The sequence below is a fragment of the Oryzias latipes genome, chromosome 10 (genome assembly GCF_053564925.1).
Source record: "Oryzias latipes strain Hd-rR chromosome 10, Olatipes_Hd-rR_3.1".
Taxonomy (NCBI): Eukaryota; Metazoa; Chordata; class Actinopteri; order Beloniformes; family Adrianichthyidae; genus Oryzias; species Oryzias latipes.
This window is the reverse complement of record NC_136246.1, coordinates 25,993,780-26,009,684: the sequence shown is the minus strand read 5'-3', so window position 1 is coordinate 26,009,684 and position 15,905 is coordinate 25,993,780. Positions and strand designations below refer to the sequence as shown.

Genomic DNA, 15,905 nt, shown 5'->3' with positions numbered 1-15,905 from the left:
GCACAACCCCAGTCTAGTTGTGCAGCTGAGCAACAACACCTTGGGGCATAGCGGTCACCAGAACTTGGCTGTGGGCTACTTCATGAAACAAACAAGAAAAGCCCAGCTAAGATCTGAGAACACTGAAATAATTAGTACTGCTCCAAAATGAAAGTTTAATACAGAAGGGGGAAAAAAAAAAACACATGCAAAACCTTACTTGCACAGATTGCAGCATCACCTTCATCATTTTTTTATCTGCTTGTGAAGCAATGGACTGCAGCGACCAAAGAGAATTGCCTTGGAGAAGCACCTAAAAGCTTTGCTCTTAGTTTCACCATGATATAAGTACTCTAGAGGTGAAACAAGTGTCAGAAAATACTTTCTGGCATCTTAGAAAAAATAGTCACATGACTGTACAGGTTCTTGAAAAATCTCCATGTATTTATTTATGTTATAGGCTGCTATAACATAAATAAATAAAAAAGTACTCAATAGGGGTGTAACAATTAATCAACTTAATTGATGAATCGATTTATGTTCCTACAATCCAACCAGATCAATCTGTCTGAGGCAAGTTGTTAATCAAATTGACCTATGCCTTTATGAAATTGTTTCAAAATGAAATTATTCGATTACATCGGTCATGGAAAATACTGTTTGGATTGAGGCATGGTAGATTTATTTTACTATTAAGTAAAAATGACCATCTCAGCGGATAACACACATGTGATGACAGCAAAACATGATCAAGCCATCATTAGAGTCCAGTGTGTGGAAACACTTTGTATGATCACATGTCTGCAAAATTCAGTGTGGTAGAATGCTCTAATGATGTTCTGTTTGTAACATTTTGATGTGGACAAACCAACCTACATTTATTCAACCTGAACTGTTATTGTTTGCACTACATTTTAAATGAAAGTGGTCCTAAATATATCTTGGAAAAACAACATTGGGCTGAACTGCGTGAAGCTAAAATGTGAATGTCATTAATTCTAGTTTACTTGTTTGTTTGTACACATATTTAATTCACACTTGATAATATTGCAAGAAATACAAGGAATCTGGAAAACTTCACCTGCACTGTTCAGTCTCCAAGTATTTATCTCTGAGTCACACTGGTTGAATTTTTAGCTAAAAGGGTTGTAGATCAATTTATGTCGGTAAATCGAATCGTTCAAAATGAACCAGTATAGACTAAATCTCTTATTATCAACCACAGATTATCATATGAATTGGAATATTTTAAAATGAATCATTACACTAGTGTTCAACATTTTCAATTCCACATATTAGCATTGTTTATATTTTTAAAAAATATAGTCCAAAGTGAAAACAATGTGAGCAAACATACTTTCTGTGTTACTCTGCTGTCCTCTCAACCACATCTGCAATTATTTCTTTCCTGATCAAACACACACAAGAGTGATAATCCACAGCTATGCTGATATAATATTACTTAATGGGACCATTTGTCCACTATATTAACCCTCCCACTCATCCACACCACTCCCCATCAATTCATTTCTTTGAGATGAGCAACGATGGACTAGTGTGCTGGTTTGGAAAATCTGCTCAGAGAAGCAACGGAGGCTCACTGCCACAGTTGTTTTTAACAGGATTTACACTCCAAGTAACCCCAGAGAGAGGCGGGGTCCTTCATTTGTTCACCAACCACAACAAAGAAAACAACCCAGCACAGATCACCAGTAAAGGCAAGGAGCATGAGGACGAGTCAAAACCGATTTTCGCTTCCCAACCTCAAGTGATTGTACTGAAATTGTATCAAAATTGCAGCAAACAAGAAGAGAGAGCAAGCGGAATGAGAGGCGTAGAGAAGATTGGGACCAGGCGAAGGCAGACAAATTGGGTTTCACATTGGTAAATAAACAAGGAGGATAAAGAAGAGCTTAGCGTCTTTCAACAATATTAGCTCTTCAGATTATTGATACTGTATAGTCCGCACATTATAAATACATTTCCACAATGCAAAGAAGGGTTTATTTCCAAAACAGCTTGGAGACCCCCATTGTGTGGGGAACTACTTTCTTTGTTGGCAGAGGCTTTTTCACTTTTTATTGACCCTTGTTTGAAGAGGGATAAGCTAATTTCGCTCATTCAACAGGCTTCGAGCGCAGCCGAAATGATGAGAGAAACTTCGACAAAGGTATAGCATCACCCTATTGTCGTAGATGCTCCCGAGTTGAGTCCTAGCAATCCCCATCGGTGTTTGCAGGCTTTCATTTTGTCTCCCGCAACAACAGCTTAATCACTAGAAGAAAACAGAGACACGGTTTCTTCCTACAAATGTGGATCCAGGCTGCAGGTCCTACGGGAGAAAACAGTAAGCTGTCAGAGATGCCTCTCCAAGAGTGAGGGTGTGTACAGTATGCCGTGTGTGCAGGGAAGGATGTGGCTCCTTTCCACTCGTTAGTAGCATCAAGACTCCTCAGGCATATGACAGAGACTACTTTGACAAAAGACCCTGAAGGACCCACCGGACCCTGTTCCATCTCGACCACCCAACCAACACACAACAAAACAGCGCACCGCCTACAGGGAGCCCTCAGCGCCTGCTGAGAGGAGAGACGGCTGAATGCTGATCGAGGATAAAGAGAGTGATGGAAAGATAATGAGAGATTGGGAGATTTCACTATGAAAACGGGGGGAATTGAAGGATAGAGAGATTGTCAAGTGAGACATGGAGCGATAGAGGGTTTTAATTAGTGGATAAGGGCTAGCTGGTATCTATGGGAGGCGGAGGCACTTTTGTCACGTAGTTGCGCTTTCATAGCTGACCGAGCCTGAAATCTCTTGCTGCTAATGCAGAGTTTACCAGCAGAACACGTACTGTAGCGCTGACACACACAACCTGAAACCCGTCATACGAGCGGCATCCTGGCAGGGTTTCAAAGATGAAACACACGCTGACAATCAGCCACAGACAGACACACAGGCGCTGCCCTTGCGCCTACACATACTTATAGCGTTTTACAGTTACGGACAAACAACACACTTGAACACCCACACACCATAGAGAATCAACACAGTCTTTACTGGCCTTTTTAGAGAAGGCAATGTTGTGTGAACCTCTCATTCGCTCGCTTTTCTGTTCTGCTGCAGTGTCTCTACCTTCCAGCCCTCTGTGCACTCTATACCTTCATTATTCCACACACAGTTGCACCTAAGGTTAATGTACACTGCGAGTCATATGTGTGACACAGTTGCTCAGCAATCTTCACTGTGTCCCCGCATGCTTTAAAAGGAGAGCATGACTGAGAGGCAAGAAATATAGAGTGTGCACCCGCTCACGGAGAAGATCAGCTCCTGTCAGGAACTGTCAGGGGTAGGGAAGCCATCCTGGACAATTTGACTATTTATAGTGGACATGGCTCAAATCCCCACATTGGCACTGCATGCCTGAGCAGTGTGAAGAAATCCATAAGGTTCTACACAATTCATGCCCTCTGAGTGTGGCCTAGAGCCAAGGAGTAGAAAAGCTTTAAACTTTTCAAAGATCCTTTTTATATCTCAACTGCAGTTAAAACTTTTTTTCCTTTTCTTTCAGATCTTGACTATGGTACAGCCGTTTTCCCATTGCGTCTTAGCAGACTTTTTATTTGTGAAATCCACCTCAAGTCTCTTCTGATCTAAAACCCTTGATTTCCAAGCAGGCTGAGAAGCGAAGAAAAAAACTGACAAATCATGACAATTTTAACAACAACAACAAACATGACTTGCACATCCCACCAGGGCATTTTTTTTTTTCAAATGAACTCAACAGTCATGTCAGTTGGACAGTTCTGTCTAAAATCCTGTGTTAAACGTTTAAGACCCACTTCGATCATCTTTCTCTATTTTAAAGTGTTCCTTGTGGCCTTTTATTTATGATGCCGACTTTAGCAAAAATAAAATAAAAAAACTGTTGTTTTTGAGTACATAGTTTCTGCAGTACCGCAGTAGTTTGTTAGAAATTCCCCTCTGAGTTGTGGGCACAGAGTAAGTCTGGCCTCACTTCCCATCATCCATCTGTTTAGATGTTCTCCCATTAGCTAACAGCCCCTCACACCCCCAACCTAACATAACCAGTAAATAAAAAATAGCGAGGAATATTGAAGCTATCTAGACGTACAATTTTGAACCAGACGTCAGCTCGGATGAGGAAAACAAAGACGTACACAGATCAATTGCAGACTGTGTTGTAATATTGGGCTATATAAATAAAACTGAATTGAATCAATTTGCCTGTAAGTAGATGCATCAGAATGTAGCCGAGCAGGGAGGTTGTGGCCCACCCAGTGTATTTCTACGTCACAAGTACAATCTTTTTCAAACAGCATTTTTCCGTCTGCTCCTGATTCACGACAATTTGAATAAAGAAATGCTCAAATATTACATTTTCTGTTTTTTTTATATATGTCCTCCATCATCAGAAAATGACAGGACATTTTAAAAACACAAATTTCATTGGAATGGGTCTTTATAGTCAAGCTAAAGTACCATCAGTTTTCCCACTTGGGTGAGTGTTCTCCGTATTTGACCCATCCCTCAGGGGACCATTTGGTGGTCTAACCTCCCAATGTAGACCATCAATGCTGACTTTTAAGAAGGGAGGAACTGAGTCTCATTTTTAGAGTCTTTTGTATGACTTGATCGCTGATTTGTACTCACAACTTTCCAGTCCTGTGTCAGACACTGAGGTGATGCTCAACATTTGTCATCATCATTTTCATTTCCTATTAAAAAAGGAGGTTCCGTCATTACAAGACAAAAAGGTGTCTTTCATCAACCAGCATCGTGGAAACAAAGCTTAACACCAAGCCTAACAAACTTCTAAGCTTGGTTCGTCAGCCAATTACCACTAAAAAGCCTCTTTAAATAACGTCTTTGACCACGAAAACCTCTAACAGACAGAGAAAAGCACAGCAGCAGCATTACAAATGCAGAATTAATTGATAAATCAAAGCCATTGATTTCAGAAATTGGATTTGGTGATTAATTATTTAGTCAGTATTTCCTGCGCATCCTCTTTTATGAAGTTGTTGATTACAGTGAAATGAATGAGAAAAGAACATTAGTCCTGCAAAGGAGTGCCTGAAAAGATCTACAAGGAGCTTTTGAGCTGCATGGCAGATTGATTTCTGGATGCTAAGTGGGCTAATCTTCCATCTACACTGTTACAATGAAAGGCTTGTCATTTTTGAAAAGCAGGCGGCATGTAATGTCAGAGAGGGGATGTATTTTTTTCACATTTCCAGTCCAAAAGCCCATAGGGCTTCTTGCCGTTCATCCGGCTTCTCACATCGGTCGTCACCTCTCACCGCCTCCGAAATTCTCCATGTCATTTAAGGGCGCAGACGGTATTCAACCGTCTCGTTCTGTAAAAACACTCCTCAACAAAGGGAGGAGCAACTCCTCACCGAGCACGGGATTCAGTCTGGAAGAAGCCGCCGTCCTCACACTGTGTTTTTTTATTTATTTTGTGAGCTGATGAACGGGTGATGTGTGGGTGCTGAGTACATTCCCTCCATATGCCTGGTCGGAATACATAAACATACGCATGCAGCTCAAGGTTATGCAGCAAAATCTTGCTCTGTGATAGGAAAATTGCAGTTTTTCATGAAATGAAAGCAGGATTTTAAGGCTTTTACACAACAATTTGCCAATCTAAAAGGTTTACTGCTCATATATAAGTGCAAAAAGAGACATTGCAGGGATCTAGATAAACTAATCCTGCCCTTTAAGCTTGAAATCAATAGCGCATAGTGCAAAATGCATCTACAGTAAGGAGAAAGCCAGGTAGTCATTTGAAACACTTTTCTCTTAAACATCTTTGACCTTGTTTTTCCATTTACTCTGTATCTCATTTTCTGCTGCACGCTTTTCCCTTCAAGAATTTGCAAGGCAAAACTGCACCGGGCATGTTCCTTAAATATTTGCATTTCTCATTTTGTTGCTAGCCTGGTGAGTCCCAGTGTCTTCTGAGTGCGGGGAAAAGAATCAAATGACTTTGGTCAAGCAACTCCTCTTGGATCAGTTTGGAATAACACGCAGATGATTCTAAAACATTCAGGATTCCAGGGTTGTTAGTTTAAAAAAAAAAAAAAAAACCTGCCTCCAGAATGTTCTTGAGATTTTTTCAGGGATTAGAAGATGTGTTTTGCTTTGTTTTTCTCATTTATCTTTGCGCTGTTTAGCATGCCATCCTTGCTGGCAATTGGCAGAGAATTTGAGTAAATTTGGCCAATGATGCATGTACTTGAAATCCATCCCAGAGTTCACGGTGGATCAAGCCTCGTATTGAAATTACGGCTGAACAAAAGAAGACCTCCTCTGCAATAAAATAAAAAGCGTTTCAAACTTGTCATTGCACACTGTACTGCATTGTGTAACACACAGCTTCCAGCTGAGATGCATCAACAACCATTCTGGAGCAATTCATCTTTGCTAAGAGTTAATAATTCATGATCATAGAAAGTAGAGCAATGAAAATTACTGATGATACACATGAGGCTATTTACCAGTCAGCAGGAAATAGATGAACTCGTTTAGTGGGGAGATCTACGGTGTTGTTAAATCATTTCATATACATGCAACAAACCTATGGATATAATCCATTCACATGAAGACGTAAATCTTGGAGCACAAAATAGGATGTTATGTCTTATCAAAACCCCAGTGGTATCTTCCTTTGTGATAACCCAAAAAAGAAAAATCTAATTTTGATCATTTTCTATTTATCGATCGAAGCTGCAGGCTCATTTCGTCGGCAAAAGCTTTCCAACGCTGTATACCTTTAATTTGTGTCAACAACAGCGAAAAAGTTACAATGGATTTTAAACTTGATTATTTTCACACAATGACAGAGATTACTCGTTGGAAGTGAAGGACAATTTATGTTCCAATGAATTGGGGAAGAAACGAGATTGATTTTTCTTCCTCTAAAGTTGTCTGCTGACTCGATTCATAAAATTTTCATGGTGAGAAATGTGTCAGTGGAAAAGTATTTCTTCTATGTGTGTGTGTGTGTGTGTGAATAACGGAGGCATGTGTGTTTTCTTTTTTTATGCTTTAGTTCAGAAATATTTAACAGTAAAACATCTGGAGTTGAGTAATAATAAAGATCCACTGGATGAAAATTGGGTTAAGTATGAATCTTTTTAATAGACGAGATATTTTAGTGGTTTTTGAGAGATTAAATATTATTTTTGACTGTGGGAAATTTATTTATTCAATTTATCAAGAAAAAAGCACAACTATTTCTCGACATGAAATAATCCAAACATAACTCCTACAAGACTATACTCATAAACCAACATTTTTCTGGCAGCTCCTCCATATGAGCTCTTCATCTAGGTGTGCTCCATTAGCCTCCTCTTCACACAAAAGACACCCTCACTCACTCTTGACAAATTAATCACATATTGTAAAGAGAGGTAGAGTGGGCTTGACCACTGAGCCTCTCACGGCTCCGATCCCTCTGTCTTCAGACTGGATTTTTAAGAGGAAGAGGACGAGTTGGATGGTTGGGGGAAGAGTGTGAAGAAAGGCTGTGAATGCATTTCTGCAATGTGAAATCTCTCGAAACACCCGCCAGTTATTTAACTGCAGTTCCTGACTCTTGCCCATAGCCCAAAGAAGACGAAAACAGAGAATAAAGGCTTGGAGATGCCAGCTGAGACACAGCTGGATGCTTTAAAGAAGAACGCCTCAGGCTTACATTCATGCGTGTGTATACACACACACGTGTGTGTGTGTGTTTGCTAGGAGAGGTGATTTGATACTATTGCTATCCCTTTTTGTGTAGCTGTTGCTTGCTGACACAGAAATAAACATTTTTATATTTGGATGCTTTAACATACGGAGACCACCAGTGTTCTCGCCAATAAAAGCCTCCTGTTGTCAAAATAATTAAATAAGGTTTTTTTGTGTTTTTTTCAAATCCCCATTATTGCCCATTAAGTCGTAAAATAAATAACAGGAAGCAAACAGAAATGCAATTACAGAAACAAAAAAATCTCCTAATGATTAAACACATATGTTATATTCACTGATGTGGTATTTGTGAGCTGCATAAATAAAGGCTAATGTGTCTGTAAAAGGGTCAATTATTTGTCTAAACACTTCATCCAATTATTTACCGTCAGTCCATAATAAAAATAACAGCTTTATGATTGGACCAACCTTGTAAACACAGTCACATTTTCATTAAGGCTGCACCGTCTTAGGTCTGTAAATTGTGCTCACACGTGGACTTGCAATGTCTTGGGATTTTCATGAGGCACTTTGACTGTTTTTCTTTCACCTGGCTGGTAATTTCCATTTTTCTGAGGCTAACTGATGCTGGATCAGTAAAAAGAAACAGCAATTAGCTCTACAGGATTTGTTGAACACTTCCTCCAGAGAAAGGAATAGGATCGTGCTTGAAGCGAGAAGGGTAAATATTTGAAGTTGTAGTGGTTAGGTCCTTAAGTGTCTGAGAATGTTTGTGTTTTTAAGTCGTGTAGTCCATCACTCTGATTGCCCAGGCACTTTAACTTTGAAATTATCAGCGGGGTGGCGAGCACTTTTATGCTTCTGCAGCAATTACATTCTTACAATATGATGGACATTCAGTGTGGGGGGAGCGGGACTCCCACTGGGCCTCATACCGGCCGCCAGCTCCAACTCTTGACTGCCACGCTAAATGTTATCCTCTTGCAAACGAGCCGGGATGCATTTCACAGTGTCCTCTCACTAATTCATGACCCCAATTTTACTAAGGAAGTCTTGTTTTGAGGGGAACTTGCAGGTCAGAAGGGAAGTGTGTGAGCAAATCTATGGGAGAGAGGAACAATACAGTGCCAGGGGCTACTGCATTCCTGGAATGAAAATTCATAAATAATGCAGGGCTGGATAACAAAAAGAACTCCCCTGCCGTCTTGCACTGCTATGCACTATCCAAAGGCCATGCAATATTCCAAGAATTAGAAAAAATTATTAGAGGAAGGCAAAGATCATGTATATATATATATATGTCCCAAATAAAATATACATATTTTAGATGGGACAAATTGATCCGCTGACAGCATGGGGCGAAATGCCAACATCCTAACAATCAGTACTCTCGGCCTAAGTTGTTGAAAAATTGCAGCAAAATAATGGGGTGACTCCAAGCCAGGGAACCAAGCAGGTTCTTTGGATATCCGAAATGCCATATGTGCAACCAGCTCAACCAAAACAATGCAGAAAATTAAAAAGTGAGAATGTAACAACTCAAAGAGATAATTAGCACTTTCTGCTAATAGCTCCGGCTGCGGGAAAACCAGAGTGTGCTGGCACACCTTTAGATGTGGAATCTTGAATATGTGTCTGATTGACTGGTCCTGCAGTTAGTTGGCAGACTGACAGAAATTCCTTATCAGTGGCATGTGGCGTAATTGCTGAAGTGACATTTCATTTCCAAAGGCTTTTCCTGTAATTGTTAAGGCGTTGCCATAATGTGTGTGCCATTTAAAAGATGCACTAAATCTCTGTGCTACCACCCTCGGGCCCTAAAACAACAAGCTCCCCCGCACAGAGCGACAACAAGCCCCGGTGCTGTGACACACAGCCCATCCACACAAGTATGCTACAGAGGGAGACACAAGGCAACAATGACAGACCCCTCCAGGTTCCATACATCTAAATCATCTCATTGTTCGGCGAACAAGTGTCTGTGTGTGCATGCCTGCATGAGCAAACCCAGAAAGAGAGGTTTTGTGTGTATTAGCCAACCTCCTGCACAGATGCAAACTATAAATCACAAAGAGCCCAGACAGAACCCCCAGATTTTTATCATATCGATAATGTTCATGCTGAGCAACTATTAGGCACAATTCCCCATCGAAGCGGGGAATGCCGGGTGAGGACACACTTATGACACTGCCAGAAAGCTAGGCTTGTTATTAATGTTGCTCGCTCTTCTTCATATTTTCAAGTTATTGAGAACGGGGTAAAAACCTTACAGTAGTACAATGCAGAAAAAAGAACATGCGTATCAAACATGTGAACTGAAAGCCAAAACTGATTTATTTATTTACAATTACAAAATAAAATTGATCAGAGATTGCTATTTCTCTTAGTCCTGCTATAATATTCTGTCTTATTACTTATTTATTTTTGGCATTTACCTTCAGTGGTTTGTTCCAAGAAATTATTTATAGATATGCCATGAAGAAGATGACTGAGGTTGAATTCTGATTTATCATAGTGGTGCAGTTTGTCCTGCTTTTATTGTTTATTTTTTTATGGTATCCAGCAAAAATGGGGTTTGAACCTTCAACTGAAATTCCCATATGTTATGGAAAACTCTAGTTCTTTGGCAGAGGGTCTGCCCCCTGAAGCTGCAGCGTGATTCAGAGCATTGGAAGTTGGCTGTAAAGGTGGAGGAAAAGCCTTCAGCTGCAGGATCCAGAGTCCTGACGAGGCGAGCCTGTTGGACCGGCACCAGTTCAGGGTTCCAGTCCGGACCGAGCCGGCTGATGGAGCCAATGGAGGGCAGAAGGCACACTTCTCAGAGATCAGTGCTGATGAAGTGGACCCAGGAAGAGTGGAGCAAAAACAACTCATGGCTGCAATGCACGCATGAAGCGGGACCGCTGTTGCGTGGCCAACCTGAGCTGTCATCATTCAGATCGGCTGCGGGAACAAAGTCACTCTGCATCCCTGCACGTCAAAGGCACCAATTTGGGACCAAATACATACATGCACGCACGCCCCGCGCGGTCGAGCCCCCCTCTCATCCGTCGTTCTCTGGCACACGCACGCAGGTCACAGCACCGCAGCACAGAGAGCAGCTGATAACCATTTCCTGTCAACTCACGTTGTCCCCGCATCCGAGCATCGTTTAGTCGAGAACCCGATCTCCCCTCAGCGAATCCATGTTAAAAAGGCCAGAACTAAACACGCCGCTCACCTTTCCGACGTAGAGCCATCTCTTTAGTCCGATTCTGTGCTGTAAACAGCCCGCAGATGCTGGAGACGGTCCAATCCCCTCAAGGAATCTGACTTTGTACGCGCCGCTCCTGCGAAAACCAGGATGCGCGTCCTGTCGCCGGTGTGAAGCGGTGGTGCTGATGCTGCTCGCTCTCAGATGCCGATAGAGGACGAGGAAGAGACCGGAGCGGATGGGGAAGGGAAGGGATCTCCTTGCAGATGGCTGTACACGAGAGCCAGCTCTGCGCGCGGTGAGCGCGCGCGTGTGCGTGTGAAGGAGAGAAGACGGGGAGCCTGGTGCGTTGCGTTTAGCCACAGTTGAACCCTGTGAGGCTGACGGGGTGATTCTGTAGCCGCTCAGGCTGGGTGTTGCTATAACAGTATCCTCCGGATCGTACCACCGCACCGAGGAGAAGGGGGTGTGGCACAAACCGGCCACAGACACAAACGCGCACAGACGTCAGGAGGTCCATCGTCTGGAGTCAGACTCATTCAGGTGCTGCCATATGGCTGCACCGTGGCCCTGAGCTGGAGTGCTGACTCATTAGGATCACCACAGTGGTAAAAGTTTTGGATTTCTGCCTGTAGCCTTAAAACAATTTTTAATGCAAAAAATGACAACTCTTTTTCTTTTTTTCTTTCTTTCTTTTTTAAAGATGGAATTTGACACCAATTTTCAGCTCCATCAGGCCCGATGTGTGTTTACATCTACACATCATCTCACAAGTTCTGCTCATCTTTGCTAAATTAGCTACCTAATGATTCTGACCTGTGCTCTGTGTGATGCAATGGTGTGGGTATTTCCAGCCAGTCTGCTGCAAACAACTTGTGAATGACAGGGGTTCTAATGATGCAGTTTATTATTTCCCTAAAGCGCCGTACACGCGGGGCCACAAACAACCATTCCTGACAGCTGCTTCATTCTATCCTGCTTTTCAGCCTGTCTCCCCATTTCCCCAGCACAACACAGCTCTATACATCTTTTATCACCAATGGCTCATGGCGCGTTCTGTCAGTTTCATCACTGGTTTTCTGGAGTCCAAAAGTCCAGCAGTAATGGAGACTGAAGTGATGGGAAAAGAGTAGAAAAATAGGAAGGGATCTCTGCTTTCAAGTAGGTGTGTGATTAAATTGTGCCTCAGTGGCAGAAAGATTACAGCGTGTCTGTCACTGGGACAGTGGTGGAGGAATTAGATCATTTACTTGAGCATTAGGGCTGGCAATAAAAAGTCAAAATGATAAAATAAGCTAATTTAGAAAGAATCAAGCTGCTGAATTGAAAGAATTTTCCTTTAGCAACAACACAATTTTCTCACAATTTCAAAAATGTGGAGGTGAAGGCTGTGGGATGTCCTGCAATGCTGCCCACAGAAAGCTGCCATACAACAAATTTTACAATGTGTTACAGAAAAAGAAAATATCCACATTTCAGTTCAGACAAGAAGTTCATGACTGACTAAAGAAACAGAGAAAACTACAGCTGAATGAAAAACTTGAATGTTCAAATTCGTTGATGGTTTACAAAGCTTGTGTTCAAATTCCCTCACTACTTAGTGCAAGCTGTCCAAATCTGCAATTCCAAAATCCAGTGACCTGGAAATTTCCCAGAAGTCATTGGGGCTCAGGCGGCTGAGCAGGTCGGCCAGTGATCGAAGGGTCGGCGGTTCGATCCCCACTCCCCCCAGTCAACTGTTGTTGTGTCCTTGGGCAAGACACTTCACCTTCCCTGCCTCCAGTGGGGCTCCACTTGTGTGTGGATGGACATGAATGTCCCGGTGATGGTCAGAGGGGCGATCTGGCGGCCACGCTTCTATCATCACCAAGTATGAATGAGGAGTGAATGAATAATGGACACGTTGAATAATAAATCCAATGCATTATTATTATTTGCAAAAAATGATTGCATTCATGCTCACAAGATCGGCAAATATGGAACGCAATGCATTGCGTTAGAACTTTTTTTCATGTGAAAAAATATAAATACACTTATTTTTATAAACCATCCAAGTTTTTATAATCAGAACGCAAAGGATTCTTGAATAGTCTCTGTAAAATGTTTAAACTTATTAGGATTTTTCTTCAGGAAATCTGTGTTACATTTGTCATTTAAAAAATAAATAAAAAAGTAGAAGTTTGCCTTTGAGTTGACTGTTGGTGGGGAGAAAACCTGCATTTTTTTCCCACCATCTCTTTGTTAACGCTCTCTTCCGCTATCTTACAGCCGCTCACAACCCTAACCTAAAATTAGCAATGAAACAAAAATGGAGATCAATATTGGGGCTTTTCAGCCGTGCAGTTATGATCCAGATACCTGCTCAGACGAGGAAAACAACGATGGATGGATTTATTTGTCTACTAGTGGATGCATTGGAATGGTGCGGAGCAGGGAGCTTGTGGCCTGCAGACGACTAGCTTTTTTCATCTGCTCCCGATTCACAGCAATTTGAATAAAGAAACAGAGTTTTATTCTTAATTTTCTTTATTTATATTCTCCATCATGAGAAAAATGCTACAAGAACGTTAAAAAATAACACCAATAACAGAATTTTTATTGGAGTGTTTTTTAACTTTAACTTTTGATTTAAAGATTTAATCAAAAGTTAAGACAAAAAAGCTTGTTAGTATTTTTCTTTACAAAATTAACATTTTGCTAAAACAGAGGTGAAATGCTGGAGTTTTTTTTTTTCAATTCCAGACAAATTATAACTTTATAATTGCACAATAATGCATAATGAAATATAAAGTACGCATCATAAAGAACTTTGAGAAAATGTGTTATCTTAACCCGTTTTTCTTTAACTAAAAAAGTTGGATCTCAACAGTTTTTGCTCAAGTTCAACGATTCACAAACTGATGTATTCTATAATTTTTCTTTTTTTTTTTGCTGAACGTATAAAAACTTGTTGTAGGAATTAACTGTTACATTTATAGATTACTAACTGAAGTAGTTGTTTTAGACCAACATCCATGGGTTTCCCCACGGCCGACTAAACTGATGCATAACCCCTCCTTTCCAAGAAATGGGGGGGAAAGGCAGGAAAAACAAGGTAGAGTTGAGCTGCTGTGAAGAAACCTTTTTGAATCTCAAGAAAAGATTAAGATACTGAATAAATGCTGAAAGAGATTAACAGTAGACAAAGTGAAAAAACTAAATGAATAGCACTACAGATTAATAAATTATGATGTGTATGTTTTGTGTAAGTTGGCTTTTTGTATAGCTTTAGCTGGTGGAAAAAAGAATAAGTCAACTCCAAGGTCCTCTCCACATGTGCTGGTTTGTAAGAAAGCTGGCAGGGCAAAGTTTAGACGCTCAACCATGATATGAGTTTTGAAACTTGTCTTTTTTCAAACGTTTACTTCTTGTGACAGGTTTAATATTTTTTGCTTTATTTGAACGAAAAAGCGAAATAAGTTCAAAACGGTTACATTATTTTTTGAGCTATTTTCTACGGAGCCCGTGTCCTGACATTAAGATATAAAAATATATCTTGTTCCCACAGATTAATATCTTGTTCCCACAGGTTATTATGTCGTTCGCACGAAATACTATTCCGTTCCCACAAGATACTATTCCGTTCCCACAAGATACTATTGCGTTCCCTCAAAATACTATTCCGTTCCCTCGAAATGATTAACTCGTGCGAACGCAATAATTATGTCGTTCGAACGCAATAATTAATCCGTTCGAACGCAATAATTATTCACGTCATAAGTCATTCACGCGGATATGCTCTCTGTAGGCCGGCAAAACTAAGCCGCTTTCAGCGGTAACTTCCGTGTCTCTGTGACCCATATTCGTTCAAAAAAGGAACATGAAAAACAAAAATGATCACTTTATTACTGTCTCAATGAATATAAGAAAAATATCAAAAGATTTATGATAACTAGGCTGCTTTGTCATACGATAGCTCCTGCTAGGCTACTACTAGCTCCGCCGCAGAGCTCTCTGATCATGTATGCCGGCATTTGGGCAACTGGCTGGTCTGTTGTCAGACAGCTGATATTGTAGTTTAGGGTCGAATAGGAATAATAATATTCAGGACTTGTCTTTTATTAACTTTAGCAGTCAGTATCTTTACATTCGAAGCCTATTAGGCTACATGCTAACTGACTAGCCGATCATTTCCTGTTATTAATTTACGTCATAGATTTACAGCAGATACCTTCACATTTCTGTCTGTGTGTCTCATTACATTGCATTGAAGACACGGAGGATGTTTAGAGAACAGATTTATTTATTTCAAAAAGCACAAAAGCATCCATCGTATTCACGTTCATTCACATGATGATCTGGTACGCCCTCAGTCATCTTGCTGCAAAAGCCGCTTCCTGCCGCTACTTCCGTGTCTCTGTGAGCATTCAATAGGGGTAAAAATAAAAGCAAGAATGGTCGATCTCTTATTTTCTCGATGAAAATCTGAAAAATATCATATTAAGCTGGATGCTTCGCCTAAAGCACTTACCTTTAGCTTGTAGCATAACAACAATAGCAGTACGTCCCGTTTCCCAGGGTGCTTTGCTGCCAATCACTGGCCAATCACCGTGTCCCTGTGACCAAGGTCTAACAACAAGACCAATGATTAATAAAAGACAAGTCCTGAATATTATTATTCCTATTCGACCCTAAACTACAATATCAGCTGTCTGACAACAGACCAGCCAGTTGCCCAAATGCCGGCATACATGATCAGAGAGCTCTGCGGCGGAGCTAGTAGTAGCCTAGCAGGAGCTATCGTATGACAAAGCAGCCTAGTTATCATAAATCTTTTGATATTTTTCTTATATTCATTGAGACAGTAATAAAGTGATCATTTTTGTTTTTCATGTTCCTTTTTTGAACGAATATGGGTCACAGAGACACGGAAGTTACCGCTGAAAGCGGCTTAGTTTTGCCGGCCTACAGAGAGCATATCCGCGTGAATGACTTATGACGTGAATAATTATTGCGTTCGAACGGATTAATTATT

At 40.9% G+C, this 15,905-nt stretch overlaps 1 protein-coding gene and 1 long non-coding RNA gene across 2 annotated transcripts in view; both read right to left on the bottom strand.

Annotated features, from left to right (window-relative positions):
* Positions 1 to 11,416, bottom strand: part of tenm1 (teneurin transmembrane protein 1) — a 212,735-nt gene extending 201,319 nt beyond the window's left edge. Inside the window, exon 1 of the mRNA XM_011480413.4 lies at positions 10,919 to 11,416. The gene's annotated coding sequence lies outside the window, so the exon portion shown is untranslated. The remainder of the gene's footprint in view (positions 1 to 10,918) is intronic.
* Positions 11,417 to 15,155: 3,739 nt separating this feature from the next.
* LOC144994762 (uncharacterized) lies at positions 15,156 to 15,468 on the bottom strand. The gene is made up of 2 exons (XR_013658395.1): positions 15,402 to 15,468; positions 15,156 to 15,287 (listed from the first exon to the last, which is right to left on the bottom strand). It is a non-coding gene; the product is annotated as an uncharacterized LOC144994762 (long non-coding RNA).
* Positions 15,469 to 15,905: the final 437 nt, after the last annotated feature.